Source organism: Palaemon carinicauda, chromosome 20 (genome assembly GCF_036898095.1).
Source record: "Palaemon carinicauda isolate YSFRI2023 chromosome 20, ASM3689809v2, whole genome shotgun sequence".
Taxonomy (NCBI): Eukaryota; Metazoa; Arthropoda; class Malacostraca; order Decapoda; family Palaemonidae; genus Palaemon; species Palaemon carinicauda.
This window is the reverse complement of record NC_090744.1, coordinates 13,715,237-13,733,089: the sequence shown is the minus strand read 5'-3', so window position 1 is coordinate 13,733,089 and position 17,853 is coordinate 13,715,237. Positions and strand designations below refer to the sequence as shown.

The 17,853-nt window shown below is 36.1% G+C and overlaps 1 long non-coding RNA gene across 2 annotated transcripts in view; it reads left to right on the top strand.

The window, feature by feature from the left end:
* Window positions 1-11,547, top strand: part of LOC137659451 (uncharacterized) — a 63,071-nt gene extending 51,524 nt beyond the window's left edge. Inside the window, exons 3-6 of one of the 2 annotated variants that reach the window (XR_011047540.1) lie at window positions 1,405-1,644; window positions 2,677-2,751; window positions 10,829-10,982; window positions 11,383-11,547. This is a non-coding gene — a long non-coding RNA (uncharacterized lncRNA). The remainder of the gene's footprint in view (window positions 1-1,404; window positions 1,645-2,676; window positions 2,752-10,828; window positions 10,983-11,382) is intronic. The other variant, XR_011047539.1, reaches the window with a different exon arrangement.
* The last annotated feature ends 6,306 nt before the right edge of the window (window positions 11,548-17,853 follow it).

Sequence of the window (17,853 nt, the reverse complement as noted above, 5' to 3'; positions counted from 1 at the left end):
TTTAATGTTACTCTTAAAATATTTTATTGAAATTTCTTTTTTTCCTTTCCTCACTGGGTTATTTTCCCTGTTGGGCCACTTGGGCTTTTGAGCATCCTGCTTTTCCAACTAGGGTTGTAGCTTAGCAAGTAATAATAATATTAAGTTTACATATTCAGTGAGATTTTAACCCTAATGTACAAGATTGAACTTAAGGTATATGCATATCAGTGTTTTCTTAATTGTTCATCGATTCTACGAGAGGTTTTATGATTGCAATTGCTTGCAAGACAAAGAAAGGCATTGCTTGATAGGATTTGGGGAGTGCTGCTGCATATATAACAAGGTCTTTGAACTGTTTATTTATATCAGAGTTTAATGTGCTGCTTATGAAGTCATGTTTTGTGTTTTAATGTGTTCAGTTGTGCAAAGGGTTTCCCTGATCAGTGCATTTAGAGAGATGTGGTCTGTCTTAGCACAGAGCATCATTAACTAAACTTGTTAGATTTGCAAGTAGAGACGTTGCAAGATCAGCTTAAGAATACTGAAGTTCTTAAATATAAACTATTCTTTGTTGCAACAGACTTTCCCCCTCAATCACAATTATCAAGGTCAGTATTACACAATATTCTAGATGTTTTATTCCAGCTTTGACTATATAGTGGAAAGACAATTGAATCTTTGTAACTTCAGATGTTCAAACTTGCAGCGAATGTTTTTATGTTGAACAGGCTGACACAAATCTCTCTTTATAGTTGATATATGCCAGATTTATCTTAAGATCTATTATAGTCACTTTTCATATAGTTTATTTCCATATTCCCTTTCCTCACTAGGCTATTTTCCCTTTTGGTACTTTTGGGCTTATAGCATCCTGCTTTTCCAACTAGAGTTGTATCTTAGTAATAATAATAAAAATAATCTATTATGCAATGTTTTATGTCAGTCTGCATTGACGACTTGTTTCCAATGGTGAAGTGTTGTGTATATCTAGTGAGCTATAAAGTCTGGGAATCAGGGTGAGACACCCAGTCACTTTTTCCTACCCAGGTTGTAACTTATCAGAACACCAGTTTAGCAACGAGACAAATCAGGCAGCAGTGTGTCATGGCTGTGAAAGCTGGCTGTCGGCATACTGCCAGGGTAGGCACTACAGAAAATAGGAGGAGAGATTCTCTCCTCCTCCTTCCTGGGTTGACAAGGAGGGGAGGTTTTAGTTGTGGTAGCCTATGAACTGTACAATAATAATAATAATAATAATAATAATAATAATAATAATAATAATAATAATAATAATAATAATAATAATAATAATAATAATAATAATAATAAGTGTCCAACACAAAAGTTATTATTGGCTATTGCCTTGAAATTGACTTTTAGGCTTCAAAAGAAAAGACTGCTAATCTGTTTTCCCTTTCCCAGATCTGATGGAGTGAGGTCGCCAACCAGCTGTTAAGTGCAAGTGCACTTAAACTATATCGTGAGCAGACAGAATGCCTAAGGACAGAATGCCCAAGGACAGAATGCCTAATCCCTCAACACGGACAAATGCCTAATGGACAAAACATCTAAAAAGGGATAAAAAAAAGTGAACTAGATAACTGAGAATTCTGTAGAGTACTGACCTCGGCCAAGGTGGCTAAGTTTACCTTCATCCTTATTGTAAGTTGCATGAATTTTTTTGTTGTTTATTTACTCGAATAATTTCGTATTAACTTTTTCAACATTTGCACCTAATAAATTCGGTACTTGCTTGTTCAGCCCTGCTGCTGCCTCCGATGCCTTAGATGACCGCGGAGGTAGCAGCAGTAGGGGATTCAGCATTATGAAGCTTCATCTGTGGTGGATAATGGGGGAGGGTGGGCTGTGATACCCTAGCAGTACCAGCTGAACTCGGTTGAGTCCCTTGTTAGGCTGGGAGGAACGTAGAGAGTAGAGGTCCCCTTTTTGTTTTTGTTTCTTTGTTGATGTCGGCTACCCCCCAAAATTGGGGGAAGTGCCTTGGTATATGTATGTATGTACAAGCTTAGAGAGAGTTTGGTGAGGAATTGAAACACACTTGTTAAAAGTATGGTGCCATCCTTCTAGAGATTTCGTAGATTTTGGAAAATTTGATTATATTCTATGGTACACATTCCACATTTGAACTTCGTCAACCTCTCTGCACTATTCTGAGCCATGTCATTTTGAAATATTCAAAGAATTCACTAAAAATATCTTCAGTTTAGTGGTCCATTGAAGTAAAAAAAAGTTTGTGAGAAAGATCAGCCACATCCTCTGTTCCTTTGTTTCTTTTCCTCACTGAGCTATTTTTCCCTGTTGGACCCCTTGATCTTATAGCACCTTGCTTTTACAACAAGGGTTGTATCTTAGCTAATAATAATAATAATAATATATAATAATAATAATAATAATTATATTAATAATAATAATAATAATAATATAATAATAATAATAATAATAATAATAATAATAATAATAATAATAATAATAATAATAATAATAATAATAATTATATTATATTAATAATAATAATGATTATATTAATCATAATCATAATCATAATCATAATTATAATCATAATAATAATAATTATAATAATAATAATAATAATAATAATGTGTTGTATGTACAATGTCTAAAATGTAGTTTAGCTAAAAGTATGAGAATACTAATATATTTATTTTCTTTCAGAATTATATACCTGTGTTCCAAGTTTGCAAGAGGATACGTTAACAGTACTGGAGAGATTCACTTCACTAATTACAGGTAAGGTGTTCATATGGAAATGTGACTGTTTTATTTCAGGTACTATGCACTCTTAGAGTATCATAAAATGCATTAACACAAACCAAATTTGTGAAATTCATTCTAATTATTCCAGTCTTCCCTCACCCAATGAGCTATCCTAAACACTTGCTTCTTTCCTTTTTAATTGCAAAAATCCTCTGATAATTATGACTAAGCCCTTTGTCATGACAGCCATACAGATCCTACTAAAATATGGTGAAATACTTTTTTTTTTTTTTTTTTTTTTTCATACATTGTCTCAACTTTAACTCACCCATATGTCCATGTCTGTCATGCACAATTATACATATTGTGATTGCAGTATTCACTGAAAAATATGTATACATATACTTCTTTAACCATACACCAGAAAAATATACTACCCCACAACGAACTAGCAAATCTAATTTCTCCTAACGTACCATTCCATTCAGAAATAGGAACACCATTACCACGTATAAAAATGCCAATCTATTTTGGATTCCAAAACTAACAATATTTTTGTATCTTTTATCATTCCTTGCATGGACATCATTTTCATACTTGATCTTTCACCACTCCAAACACATCTTCCTATTATAACCTTTCATTTGCCTATCTCATTTTCTGTTTGTTTTTCTTTTTTCTTAAGAATCGAAAAACTCGCACATACACTGGAAGGAACAACTGCAAGAACTTCATCCCTACCACATATTCCTTTTATATTCTCATCTCTAAACTTCTTCCATGCTGAAATGTCCAGTCTGTATCTCATTTTTCACCATATGTGCTGCTTCAAACGCATTTTTCTATGCCTTACGCCGGTTTTTATTCTTCTCACATTTATACTTCTGTCTTTAAGCTCATGTTATATTGTCACTGAATACTTGCGTATAGTTACACACACACACACACACACACACACAAGCTCGCTAAAGTCTCACTTACTGCTCTCTCTTCTCTCAATGAATTATTATGCAAACTTTCCTATATGATTTACCACTATTACTATACATTTATATCCCTTTGCAGTCACAAATAACATAAAAATTAACTTAATTACTACTGCCACTTCTATTAGTTCATTTATATTCTTCCTATATGACAATCAACTCAAGTATTATTAATATTCTCTTTAGCTATGGTAAGCAGCTATTCAAGGAGAAAGACACAACAAAATCAAACCATTGTTCTCTAGTTCCGAGAAGTCCCATAGCCTCTGTACCATGGACTTCCACTGTCTTGGGTTAAAAGTTCTCTTGCTTGAGGGTACAGTTGGGCACACTATTCTATCAAAGTTCTCCTCCTCCTTGTTTTGTTAAAGTTTTTATAGTTTATATAGGAAATTTTTATGTTTATGTTGTTACCGTTCTTAGAATATTTTCTTTTTCCTTGTTTCCTTTCCTCACTGGGCTATTTTCCCTGTTGGGTCCCCTGGGCTTATAACGTCCTGCTTTTCCAGCTAGGGTTATAGCTTAGCAAATAATGATAGTAATAATGATGATGATGCTGATAATAATAATGATGATGATAATAATAATAACACATTATGCATTAGCAAACCTCTTTGGGATTACTGAAACAGTATCATTCTCTAACCATCTACTCAAACCATGATTATTTTTCAAACTCCAGTATTTACTTTGTTGAACACAAGCTCCTTTTCCTTGAAACATACTTCCATTAATTCTTGATATATTCTTTCTCATATGTCAATTGCTTTTATATACAGTTTTACACTAACTACAATTCAACATAACCACATGTATTGAGGTCTGCAGTACACACTTTAGTTTTCTAGTTCACCCCCTTTTAGCCTTACCTGCTACTCACATTGCTTTGTACATCCTGGAGGAGATGTATAAAGGTGGCTGCAATTCTAAAATAATCCTGTCCTGGAAAAGTGATCCATTGACCATTATTCCAAAAAGGATTAATTCTCCTATCTGTACTTCATCCTTTATACCTCAGTTCACCACATACAAAACCATTTTAATTTGCTTTTTCTTTCACAATCCTTTCTCTGTCCAATCTCACTGCCATCAAAACAGGCAACCAATGACCATCTACCTGTAACACCCTCTTTTCTGTACATCATCAGTCCTTCCAACTCTCTGATTTACACTTCTATTTTTACTTGGCCAAGCATAAGAGAGACTTTAGCTCTGGTAAGCAGCTCTTCAAGGACACTCCAAAATCAAACCATTTTTCTCTAGTCTTGGGTAGTGTCATAACCTCTGTACCATGGCCTTTCACTGTTTTGGGTTAGAGTTCTCTTGCTTGGTAGAAGAGTCTCTTTAACTATGGTAAGGAACTTTTCTGGGAGAAGGACACTCCAAAATCAAAACATTGTTCTCTAGTCTTGAATAGTGTCATAACCTCTGTACCGTGGTCTCCCACTGTCTTGGGTTAGAGTTCTCTTGCTTGAGGGTGCACTCGGGCACACTATTCTATCTTATTTCTCTTCCTCTTGCTTTGTTAGTTTTTATAGTTCATATAAGAAATATTTATTTTAATGATTTTAATGTTTTTAAAATATTTTATTTTTCCTTTTTTATTTTCCTCTCAGGGGTATTTTCCCTGTTTGAGCTCCTGGGCATGCTGCTTTTCCAACTAGGGTTGTAACTTAGCAAGTAGTAATAACGTTTTTTTCTTCTGAGGACCTTGGTTGACACATGCATGTTAGTATCCTATCTCCTGTAATGTCAGGGTCTGGATAATCCTTTTTTTTTAATGCTGCTGCTTTCTCTCTCTCTCTCTCTCTCTCTCTCTCTCTCTCTCTCTCTCTCTCTCTCTCTCTCTCTCTCTCTCTCTCTTTCAAAACATACACCACCACTCAATGTGGCAATTTCTTTACATACAAAATAACAAATACTTGGAATAGACTTCCAGTGGATGTAGTAAACAGTAACACTTAGGTAAACGAGTTCGAGAATAAATTAGACAAGATCATAAGAACTTTCTAAATGCTTAAACTAAATCGCTCTACCGAAGAGCATATGGAGACTCCACGGATGGACTAAAAACTCTCTCTCTCTCTCTCTCTCTCTCTCTCTCTCTCTCTCTCTCTCTCTCTCTCTCTCTCTCTCTCTCCTCTCTCTCTCTCTCTCTCTCCAGGGGAGCAAGAGGGCGTTGAATGGATAACTTGTACTGTATTAATATCTGCTTTAATTTTATTTCAACTCTAATCAATTGAGCATCCTACCAATAACTTTACTCCTTCAAAAGTATCTATTTTATAGGACAAGTATTCTACAGTAATACTCTGGCTGTCATCTCTATATATGTAAGGTATTTTTATATTTTCTCTCTTCAATTACATTTCCTTACCTCCCTCAACAGCAAATGACACAGGGCTGATAATTGATAGAAATTGACATTTTTCTCAAATAGTTTCATTTTTTAAATCTTGTGAGATTAATTAACGCTATCCAAATGAAATCTTTCTTGTGACCTGCGTTCCTAATTCTCACCACCTGCTTGCCTTAGTACTTTGTCCTTTCTCATTTATACATTATTATTATTATTATTATTCTTATTATTATTAATTGCTAAGCTACAACCCTAGTTGGAAAAGCGGGATGCTATAAGCCCCTGTGGGCCCAACGGAGAAAATAGCTCAGTGAGGAAAGGAAACAAGGGACAATAAAATCTTTCAACAACAGTAACAACATTAAAATAATTATTTTCTATATAAACTATAAAAAATAACAAAAGAGGAAAAGAAATTAAATAGTGTGCCAGAGTGTACCCTCAAGCAAGAGAACTCTTTTGATATAAAAGGTAATTAACCCAGTTCTTGATAAACTTCTAGTATTTTTCTCAAATACTTTCGAAACACCTACCATTGTCTTCACTCTAAATATATATAAGGGAGTCTGTCCATCTAATTGCTCGACATGCTAATTTAATAAGTATCTTAACTCATTATCAGGGCTGCTTTTTTTTTTTTTTTTGCATTACTTTCAAAATATAAGGACCTTTATCAAGCACTATATACACTCTCTAACGTTGTCAGTTAAACCGTCCTTTATCAAGCACTATATACTCTATCTAACGTTGTCAGTTAAACCGTCCTTTATCAAGCACTATATACTCTATCTAACGTTGTCAGTTAAACCGTCCTTTATCAAGCACTATATACTCCATCTAACGTTGCCAGTTAAACCGTCCTTTATCAAGCACTATATACTCCATCTAACGTTGCCAGTTAAACCGTCCTTTATCAAGCACTATATACTCTATCTAACGTTGTCAGTTAAACCGTCCTTTATCAAGCACTATATACTCCATCTAACGTTGCCAGTTAAACCGTCCTTTATCAAGCACTATATACTCTATCTAACGTTGTCAGTTAAACCGTCCTTTATCAAGCACTATATACTCCATCTAACGTTGTCAGTTAAACCGTCCTTTATCAAGCACTATATACTCTATCTAACGTTGTCAGTTAAACCGTCCTTTATCAATCACTATATACTCTATCCAGCTTTGTTAATTAAACTGTGTATAACTCATACACAAATATTTTTTATGCTCTTGCAAATTGACGTATTACCAATGCTACCTCTCTAAATTTCAGTGTTACCTTAGTCTGTATCGTACACAAAACCATATAATTAACAAATACTGTATCTCTCTCATGTGATATTATACAAGACCTTACATTGTCTCCTTTCATTTTGGAATCAACATGACATTCATCTATAATGTTACTTGACACTTTTCTCTCTCTTTTCTATATTGCACTCCAAATTCAGTAACATTTTTTCCATTTCCTTATATTTCCACAATCATATTTTACACTTTCTCATTCACTGTTTCCTTTAATCTCACAGAAGATTCTTGGTCTTGCACAAGAACTTACAAATACTAAATGGTTGACACATTTCTGTCTCTCCATTCTTTCACATGAATTATTGGTTCTCCTATTCATGGTCTTTTTATCAAATTCATCTGAAATAGTGTTGATGTCTGCTTTCATTTATTTAAACCTTTTAGCTATGGTAAGCAGCTCTTCTAGAAGCAGGAAACTCTAAAATCAAACCATTTTTCTCTAGTCTTTGGTAGGGCCATAGCCTCTGTGCCATGGTCTTTCGCTGTCTTGGGTCAGAGTTCTCTTGTTTGAGGGTACAATCGGACACACAATTCTATCTAATTTCTCTTCCACTGTTTTGTTAAATTGTTATAGTTTATATAGGAAATATCTATTTTACTGTTGTTACTGTTTTTAAAATATTTTATTTTCCCTTGTTTCCTTTCCTCACTGGGCTATTTTCCCTGTTGGAGCCCTCTAGCTTATAGTATCCTGCTTTTCCAACTAATAATGATAATAATAATAATAATAATAATAATAATAATAATAATAGTAATAGTAATAGTAATAGTAATATAGTACTGTCATCTCAGGATGCCAGAAAACCTAAAATCAATCAATCAATCAATACAATTTCAAATGTCAACTTTTGTGACCTCCCTTAAAAGCAAGTGACCCAGAGCCCATCACTGATAGACTCCAATATTTTCCCTCCAAATAATTCTTGCTATATCTGGCGATAAACTGAAGCAAGCTTGTTAAAGTCCAGCTTCTCAATGCTTATCTATCTGTTACCTTGGCACGTTGTCCTTTCCCTTATGTTGTATGCTCTGTTAGTGTTATTTATGTACTTTTCCTTTTAGTTTATCATAAACAATAAATTTCCTTTACATTTCCTTAGAGCTACAAGGACTAGAGTCAAATAAGCATTATACATTACAGTACCGAGTTTTGTTCAATGCACTATCTACTTGCACTCATTAACCTTGCACAAATCAACTTAATACAGACAGTACGACAAAGTATATAAATAGCCCCTATGTAATGCTATGTCAGACATTCCTTTCAGTCTTGCTTCATTTTCCATTCTAAACTCTACTTGAATTTCCTTTAAAATATGTTCTCTCTCTCTCTCTCTCTCTCTCTCTCTCTCTCTCTCTCTCTCTCTCTCTCTCTCTCTCTCTCTCTCTCTCTCTCTCTCTCTCAAACATACGAATATCAAACTGCATATCTGACTCCTTATTTTATTTCCTTTTTTGTCATTCCATTCTTCCACATGAATCATAACACACACTCATTCTTCTGCAATTTTCCCTATGTCTGCATTCATCTCATATGAACCAAATTCAATTGCTTATTTTCCCACCAGTGATTGATCCTTATCACCTTTACATACTGCATTCATTAAGTATTTATTCACAAAGGAAGTTCTATCTCTGCCTGTTCTCTTCAGTCAAGCAACTAACTTCATTTAGTTCTCTTTTTTAAATCACTTTCTTGCAAGGAACTTAACCATTCTGACCAAAGTTACTCTTAAAACATACGTTCCTTCAGACACAGGTTTCTCACTTGACCACCATTCAACCTTTCCCTTTCCAATCACAACCATTCTGACCAAAGTTACTCTTAAAACATACGTTCCTTCAGACTCAAGTTTCTCACATGACCAACATTCAACCTTTACCTTTTCAATCACCTGTTTGCAGAGGTCGATCTCCTACTAAATATATTAAAACTCTAATTCACCTTCCCTCCATTCTTCTCTATTCACAGCATCATCCAATTAGTGTTCTTCCTTCGTTTCATTTCCAGTCACCATCTCTGCATTTCGGGCAACTTCAACATTACTTCGTCCATTTTTGTAGTAAATAAAAATTGACAGTTCTAGATACAACTAATAATATCCTTAAATCCTTCTGAAACATTTATCACAGACTTCACCCTAAATATAAGTACACTCTGGCACACTATCTTATTTCTCTTCCTTTTGTTTTGTTAAAGTTTTGATAGTTTATACGAGATATTTGTTTTAATGTTACTGTTCTTAAGATATTTTTTCTTGTTTCCTTTCCTCACTGGGCTATTTTCTGTGCTGGAGCCCTTGGGCTTATAGCATCCTGCTAGGGTTGTAGCTTAGCAAGTAATGATAATAATAAGGTTCTGTTACTCTGTGTCTTCTCATAGTAGGGTTCTAGTAGTTAATGATAAAGACTGCTTTTTAGGATATAGGGACCCAAATATATTTTTGTCTTTGAAAATAAGATTACTAAATATAATATCAACGCTTTACTAAATATCAGTATTTCCCCAGTCTGTATTGTACACCAAACCACATAATAACATATACTGTATCTCGCTTGTGTTACTATAAAAGACCTTACTTTTACCATTATAGACTGTAGTTGACATTCATATTTGCAATTTATATTTCATTGCAAATTCTGTACCTCATATGTGATACTATACAAAACCTTACTTTTTCCATTATAGACTATAGTTGATAATCATATAGAATTTTTAATTGGCAATTTATATTCCATTCCAAATGCAGTAAAATTGTTACTATTTCCAGAACCATATTTTGCACATGGTCGTTCAGTCACTCCATAAACTTTTTCACATGAATCATGGATTTTTCTATACATTCTATTCATCACATTCATGTGTAAAATAGGCTGGTTGTCTCGTTATTTAAAGCATAAACAATTATTTTTCTTTATTCTCTAATAAGTATAAATTTTAATCAATAATCTCAATTTATTTTAATGTTACTCTTCTTAAAGATTTAATTTTTCCCTGTTTCCTTTCCTCACTGGGCTATTTTCCCTGTTGGAGCCCCTGGGCTTATAGCACTGTAGCTTAGTAATTAATAATATTAATATTTTTTATTTCTGAATTTTGTCATATCTGGATATTTTATTCCTATACTGCACAATGAATTTTTGACCTTGCCAAACAATTACAATGTTTCCTAGAATATATCCTATGCATAATTCGATTGATCTCCTAAAATTTCGTGTCCATATCAGGATTTGTTTAGCAATAAGTAATATATCACTTTCAATTGGGTAATATTTATGAATCTCATTTTCTATGCTTCAAGTAAATGCATGTATAACTTTTCCAGCCCATTTAGCTAATTTGCATATGATTATGATGCTTTCAAGTATACGGTACATATAAGTTTTCCAGCCCATTTAGCTAATCCCTATACAGGTGATTCTCATTTTCTATGTTTGAAGTATATGTATAACTTTACAGAAATGGTCGGAATCCCGGTGTTCCCAGCTGTAGATTCGGGCATACCTGGAAGGGTAACACCGTATTGCCTCTCCTCCGGCCGGTACTGGAACTAGCCCCATACCACCATCAGTGAGGGGGACCCCTGTCGCGCATTCGTCCCTGGTACTGAAAGGTCATCAGTGAGGGGGACCCCTGTCGCGCATTCGTCCCTGGTACTGAAAGGTCATCAGTGAGGGGGACCCCTGTCGCGCATTCGTCCCTGGTACTGAAAGGTCATCAGTGAGGGGGACCCCTGTCGCGCATTCGTCCCTGGTACTGAAAGGTCATCAGTGAGGGGGACCCCTGTCGCGCATTCGTCCCTGGTACTGAAAGGTCATCAGTGAGGGGGACCCCTGTCGCGCATTCGTCCCTGGTACTGAAAGGTCATCAGTGAGGGGGACCCCTGTCGCGCATTCGTCCCTGGTACTGAAAGGTCATCAGTGAGGGGGACCCCTGTCGCGCATTCGTCCCTGGTACTGAAAGGTCATCAGTGAGGGGGACCCCTGTCGCGCATTCGTCCCTGGTACTGAAAGGTCTGCAAACCATCTTAAAAAATTGGAAAAGAAAATAGCTAAAGGCAACTCAAGAGGCCAAAGTTGACTACTCATTGAACTCTTAAACACTATTCTATGCTGTATCTGTGAGAAACATTCAAATAAAATAAAACCTGTGAATCAATAATTCTATTCTTTGAATACACTCCTTTTTTTGTGACTTGTGGTTTTGAAATGAAATTGGTTTTTACATTTTTCTTTAAAGATGTGAAAAATAAAACTTGAACATGGATATACAGATTTGTCAGGCAAAAACTTGAACATGGAAATACAGATTTGTCAGGCAAAACGAAAATTCTGAATAAAGCTTAAACATGGAAATAGAGAATTGACAGACAACAAATATAAAAAATTATGAATACAACAAATATAAAAAATTATGAATACAACGCAAAAAAAGATTTAGGGCCCAAAATTATGAATGAAGGCAACACTCCAACACGGAAATAGAAATTTACAGGCAAACAAATTATGACTTTATAGAAATTTACAGGCAAATTATGACTTGATTAAAGAAGACTTGAACATGAAATACAAAAAGTTGACGGGATATTTGAAATAAAGAAAAGAACATGAAATACAAAAAGTTGACGGGATATTTGAAATAAAGAAAAAAGTTGACGGGATATTTGAAATAAAGAAAAATTTCACTGCCAGAAAACCGGCCAAGCAGCAGCCAAAAAAAAAAAAAAAAATTAAAATTCATAATTTCTTTATATATTCAAAACGTTTACGAAGAGTGTCCAGAAACTGCGTTATATAAGCCCTGGATTACCGGCTGAGGGAGGTTTTATATAGGGGGGGGGGGGGCGGCGCTCCTCTTGATGGCTCTCTCCTCTTGATGGCTCTCTCCTCTTGATGGCTCTCTCCTCTTGATGGCTCTCTCCTCTTGATGGCTCTCTCCTCTTGATGGCTCTCTCCTCTTGATGGCTCACTTCTCTTGATGGCCATTCCTCTTTGATGGCCATTCCTCTTTGATGGCCACTCCTCTTTGATGGCCACTCCTCTTTGATGGCCACTCCTCTTTGATGGCCACTCCTCTTTGATGGCCACTCTCCTCTTGATGGCTCACTCCTCTTGATGGCTCACTCCTCTTGATGGCTCACTCCTCTTGATGGCTCACTCCTCTTTGATGGCCATTCCTCTTTGATGGCCATTCCTCTTTGATGGCTCTCTCCTCTTGATGGCTCTCTCCTCTTGATGGCTCTCTCCTCTTGATGGCTCTCTCCTCTTGATGGCTCTCTCCTCTTGATGGCTCTCTCCTCTTCACTGGCTCACAGGACTGGCGCACACACTGCTATCGAAGCTCATTCATGTAAACAATAAAATCTAAATTAGTATTGTATATTATGAAAATATGTAACAGATGTTTTACATGAAACAATTCCTGACTGATGAAATTTTACTAGAGACTAGACATAATATCCCTTCTTTCTCCATTCAATTCACGTTAGCTGACACCTCATGACCATAGCTAAGAAATGAGAAATGAAGACTTTATAACAGGAGTTTACCCAAGTCCAAATTGGTGATTTCGACGGACTCAAGTCCGTCCATGTCACTCATTTGGACTTTGGTACTAACCAATCAAGTCTTCATTTTCCTTTTCGTGGCTAAAGTTATTTACTTATACATTGTATATGAAATAATACTAAGCAAAAATTTTAACGCTAACTCTCAGACAATATACCATGATCAGTTAGGTAAATTCTGAGAGCTTCGAGTCAATTATTTCCCTAAATTAAACCATGATCAGTAAGGTAAATTCTGAGAGCTTCAAGTCAATTATTTCCCTAAAATAAACCCTGATCAGCATGTCAAATTCTGAGAGCTTCGAGTCAATTATTTCCCTAAAATTAACCCTGATCAGTAAGGTAAATTCTGAGAGCTTCGAGTCAATTATTTCCCTAAAATAAACCCTGATCAGCATGTCAAATTCTGAGAGCTTCGAGTCAATTATTTCCTTAAAATAAACCCTGATCAGTATGTCAAATTCTGAGAGCTTCGAGTCAATTATTTCCCTAAAATAAACCCTGATCATTAAAGCAAATTCTCAGAACTTTGATTCAATTGGTTCCTTAAAATAAACCCTAACCAGTAAGGTAAATTTTGAGAGCTTCGAGACAATTATTTCCCTAAAATAAACCCTGATCATTAAAGCAAATTCTCAGAACTTTGATTCAATTAGTTCCTTAAAATAAACCCTAACCAGTAAGGTAAATTTTGAGAGCTTCGAGTCAATTATTTCACTAAAATAAACCCTGATCATTAAGGCAAATTCTCAGAACTTTGATTCAATTGGTTCCTTAAAATAAACCCTAACCAGTAAGGTAAATTTTGAGAGCTTCGAGTCAATTATTTCCCTAAAATAAACCCTGATCAGTATGTCAAATTCTGAGAGCTTCGAGTCAATTATTTCCCTAAAATAAACCCTGATCAGTATGTCAAATTCTGAGAGCTTCAAGTCAATTATTTCCCTAAAATAAACCCTGATCAGCATGTCAAATTCTGAGAGCTTCGAGTCAATTATTTCCCTAAAATAAACCCTGATCAGTATGTCAAATTCTGAGAGCTTCGTCAATTATTTCCCTAAAATAAACCCTGATCAGAATGTCAAATTCTGAGAGCTTCAAGTCAATTATTTCCCTAAAATAAACCCTGATCAGTATGTCAAATTCTGAGAGCTTCGAGTCAATTATTTCCCTAAAATAAACCCTGATCAGTATGTCAAATTCTGAGAGCTTCGAGTCAATTATTTCCCTAAAATAAACCCTGATCAGTATGTCAAATTCTGAGAGCTTCAAGTCAATTATTTCCCTAAAATAAACCCTGATCAGCATGTCAAATTCTGAGAGCTTCGAATCAATTATTTCCTTTAAATAAACCCTGATCAGTATGTCAAATTCTGAGAGCTTCGAGTCAATTATTTCCCTAAAATAAACCCTGATCATTAAGGCAAATTCTCAGAACTTTGATTCAATTGGTTCCTTAAAATAAACCCTAACCAAGGTAAATTTTGAGAGTTTCGAGTCAATTATTTCCCTAAAATAAACCCTGATCTGTAAAGCAAATTCAGACAGCTTTGAGTCAAACAATTATTTCCTTAAACTAGATATAAAACAATTATGAAAGAGAAAAAATGGTATTCTCATTGAAATTGAATAAGGGACAAATGACCACATATAAAACCAACAATAAAACATATGAAGAAGGAGAATCAATGGAAGATCAACACAAAAATTTTGACTTGAATGAAAGAAAAAAAATACTGTACTGGCATCAAGAAAATAAATTTAGATAAGGGACTTAGAAGAGTGTAGAGAGGAGAGAACTAAATATGGACATGAATATAGAGGTGAAATAAAAAGACATTGGACATGAATAGAGAGGGGGAACAATAGTTGGACATAAATAGAAAGGGAACAAAAAATTGGACATAATTAGAGTGGGGGAATAGAAAATTAGGTATGAATATACTGTACATGGTGAACAAAAATTGGACATGAACATTCTGGGAGAACAAATATTGGACATGAATAGAGGGGGAAAATTGGACATGGATAGAGGGGGGCAACAAAAAATTGGACACGAATAGAGGGGGAAAAATTGGACATGAATAGAGGGGGAAAAATTGGACATGAATAGAGGGGGAAAAATTGGACATGAATAGAGGGGGAAAAATTGGACATGAATAGAGGGGGAAATTGGACATGAATAGAGGGGGAAATTGGACATGAATAGAGAGGGGGGAATATAAATTGGACACGAATAGAGGGGGAAAAATTGGACATGAATAGAGGGGGAAAAATTGGACATGAATAGAGGGGGAAAAATTGGACATGAATAGAGGGGGAAATTGGACATGAATAGAGGGGGAAATCGGACATGAATAGAGAGGGGGGTATATAAATTGGACACGAATAGAGGGGGAAAAATTGGACATGAATAGAGGGGGAAAATTGGACATGAATAGAGGGGGAAAATTGGACATGAATAGAGAGGGGGGCAACCAAAATTGGACATGAATATTCAGGGGGGAACAAAAATTGGACATGAATAGAGGGGGGGGGCAACAAAAAATTGGACATGAATAGAGGGGGAAAAATTGGACATGAATAGAGCGGGAAAAATTGGACATGAATAGAGGGGGAAATTGGACATGAATAGAGGGGGAAATCGGACATGAATAGAGAGGGGGGAATATAAATTGGACACGAATAGAGGGGGAAAAATTGGACATGAAATAGAGGGGGAAAAATTGGACATGAATAGAGGGGGAAATTGGACATGAATAGAGGGGGAAATCGGACAGGAATAGAGAGGGGGGAATATAAATTGGACACGAATAGAGGGGGAAAAATTGGACATGAATAGAGGGGGAAAATTGGACATGAATAGAGGGGGAAAATTGGACATGAATAGAGAGGGGGGCAACAAAAATTGGACATGAATATTCAGGGGGGAACAAAAATTGGACATGAATAGAGGGGGGGGGCAACAAAAAATTGGACATGAATAGAGGGGGGGGGGGCAACAAAATATTGGACATGAATAGAGGGGGGGGCAACAAAAAATTGGACATGAATAGAGGGGGAAAATTGGACACGAATAAAGAGGGGGCAAACAAAAATTGGACATGAATAGAGGACGACAAGCAATTGGACATGAATAGAGAATGGGACAAGAAATTGGACATGAATAGAGAAAGGGGACAAGAAATTGGACATGGATAGAGAAGGGGACAAGAAATTGCACATGAATAGAGAAGGGGACAAGAAATTGCACATGAATAGAGAAGGGGACAAGAAATTGGACATGAATAGAGAAGGGGACAAGAAATTGCACATGAATAGAGAAGGGGACAAGAAATTGGACATGAATAGAGAAGGGGACAAGAAATTGTACATGAATAGAGAAGGGGACAAGCAATTGAACATGAATAGAGAGGGTCACAAAAATTTGGATATGACTAAAAACCGGAAATAGAAAATTGGACGAATATACATAGGAATCAAAAATTGGACACGAGTAAAAAGGGGAACTAAATATAGACATGAATAAAAGGGGAACAAAAAACTAGAAATGAGTAGAAAGGGGGGAGAAAAAATTGGACATGAACAAAGAGGGAAAGTTATAATTAGACATGAATAGAGAGAAGGGACAAAATACTGGATATAGTGGGGGGGGACTTCTAGTTGGACATGAATAGAGAAGGGGGACAAAATACTGGATATAGAGGGGGGGGACTTCTAGTTGGACATGAATAGAGAAGGGGGACAAAATACTGGATATAGAGGGGGGGGGAGGAAACTTATAATTAGACATGAATAGAGAAGGGGGACAAAATACTGGATATAGAGGGGGGGGGACTTCTAGTTGGACAGGAATAGAGAAGGGGGACAAAATACTGGATATAGAGGGGGGGACTTCTAGTTGGACATGAATAGAGAAGGGGGACAAAATACTGGATATAGAGGGGGGGAAGAAACTTATAATTAGACATGAATAAAGAAGGGAGACAAAATACTGGATATAGAGGGGGGGGACTTCTAGTTGGACATGAATAGAGAAGGGGGACAAAATACTGGATATAGAGGGGGGGAGGAAACTTATAATTAGACATGAATAGAGAAGGGGGACAAAATACTGGATATAGAGGGGGGGGAGGAAACTTATAATTAGACATGAATAGAAAAGGGGGACAAAATACTGGATATAAAGGGGGGGGAACTTCTAGTTGGACATGAATAGAGAAGGGGGACAAAATACTGGATATAGAGGGGGGAGGAAACTTATAATTAGACATGAATAGAGAAAGGGGACAAAATACTGGATTTAGAGGGGGGGACTTCTAGTTGGACATGAATAGAGAAGGGTGACAAAATACTGGATATAGAGGGGGGGGGACTTCTAGTTGGACATGAATAGAGAAGGGGGACAAAATACTGGATATAGAGGGGGGAGACTTCTAGTTGGACATGAATAGAGAAGGGTTACAAAATACTGTATATAGAGGGGGGAGGAAACTTATAATTAGAGATGAATAGAGAAAGGGGACAAAATACTGGATATAGAGGGGGGGGACTTCTAGTTGGACATGAATAGAGAAGGGGGTCAAAATACTGGATATAGAGGGGGGACTTCTAGTTGGACATGAATAGAGAAGGGGGACAAAATACTGGATATAGAGGGGGGGACTTCTAGTTGGACATGAATAGAGAAGGGGGACAAAATACTGGATATAGAGGGGGGGGGACTTCTAGTTGGACATGAATAGAGAAGGGGGACAAAATACTGGATATAGAGGGGGGAGGAAACTTATAATTAGACATGAATAGAGAAAGGGGACAAAATACTGGATATAGAGGGGGGGGGACTTCTAGTTGGACATGAATAGAGAAGGGGGACAAAATACTGGATATAGAGGGGGGGAGGAAACTTATAATTAGA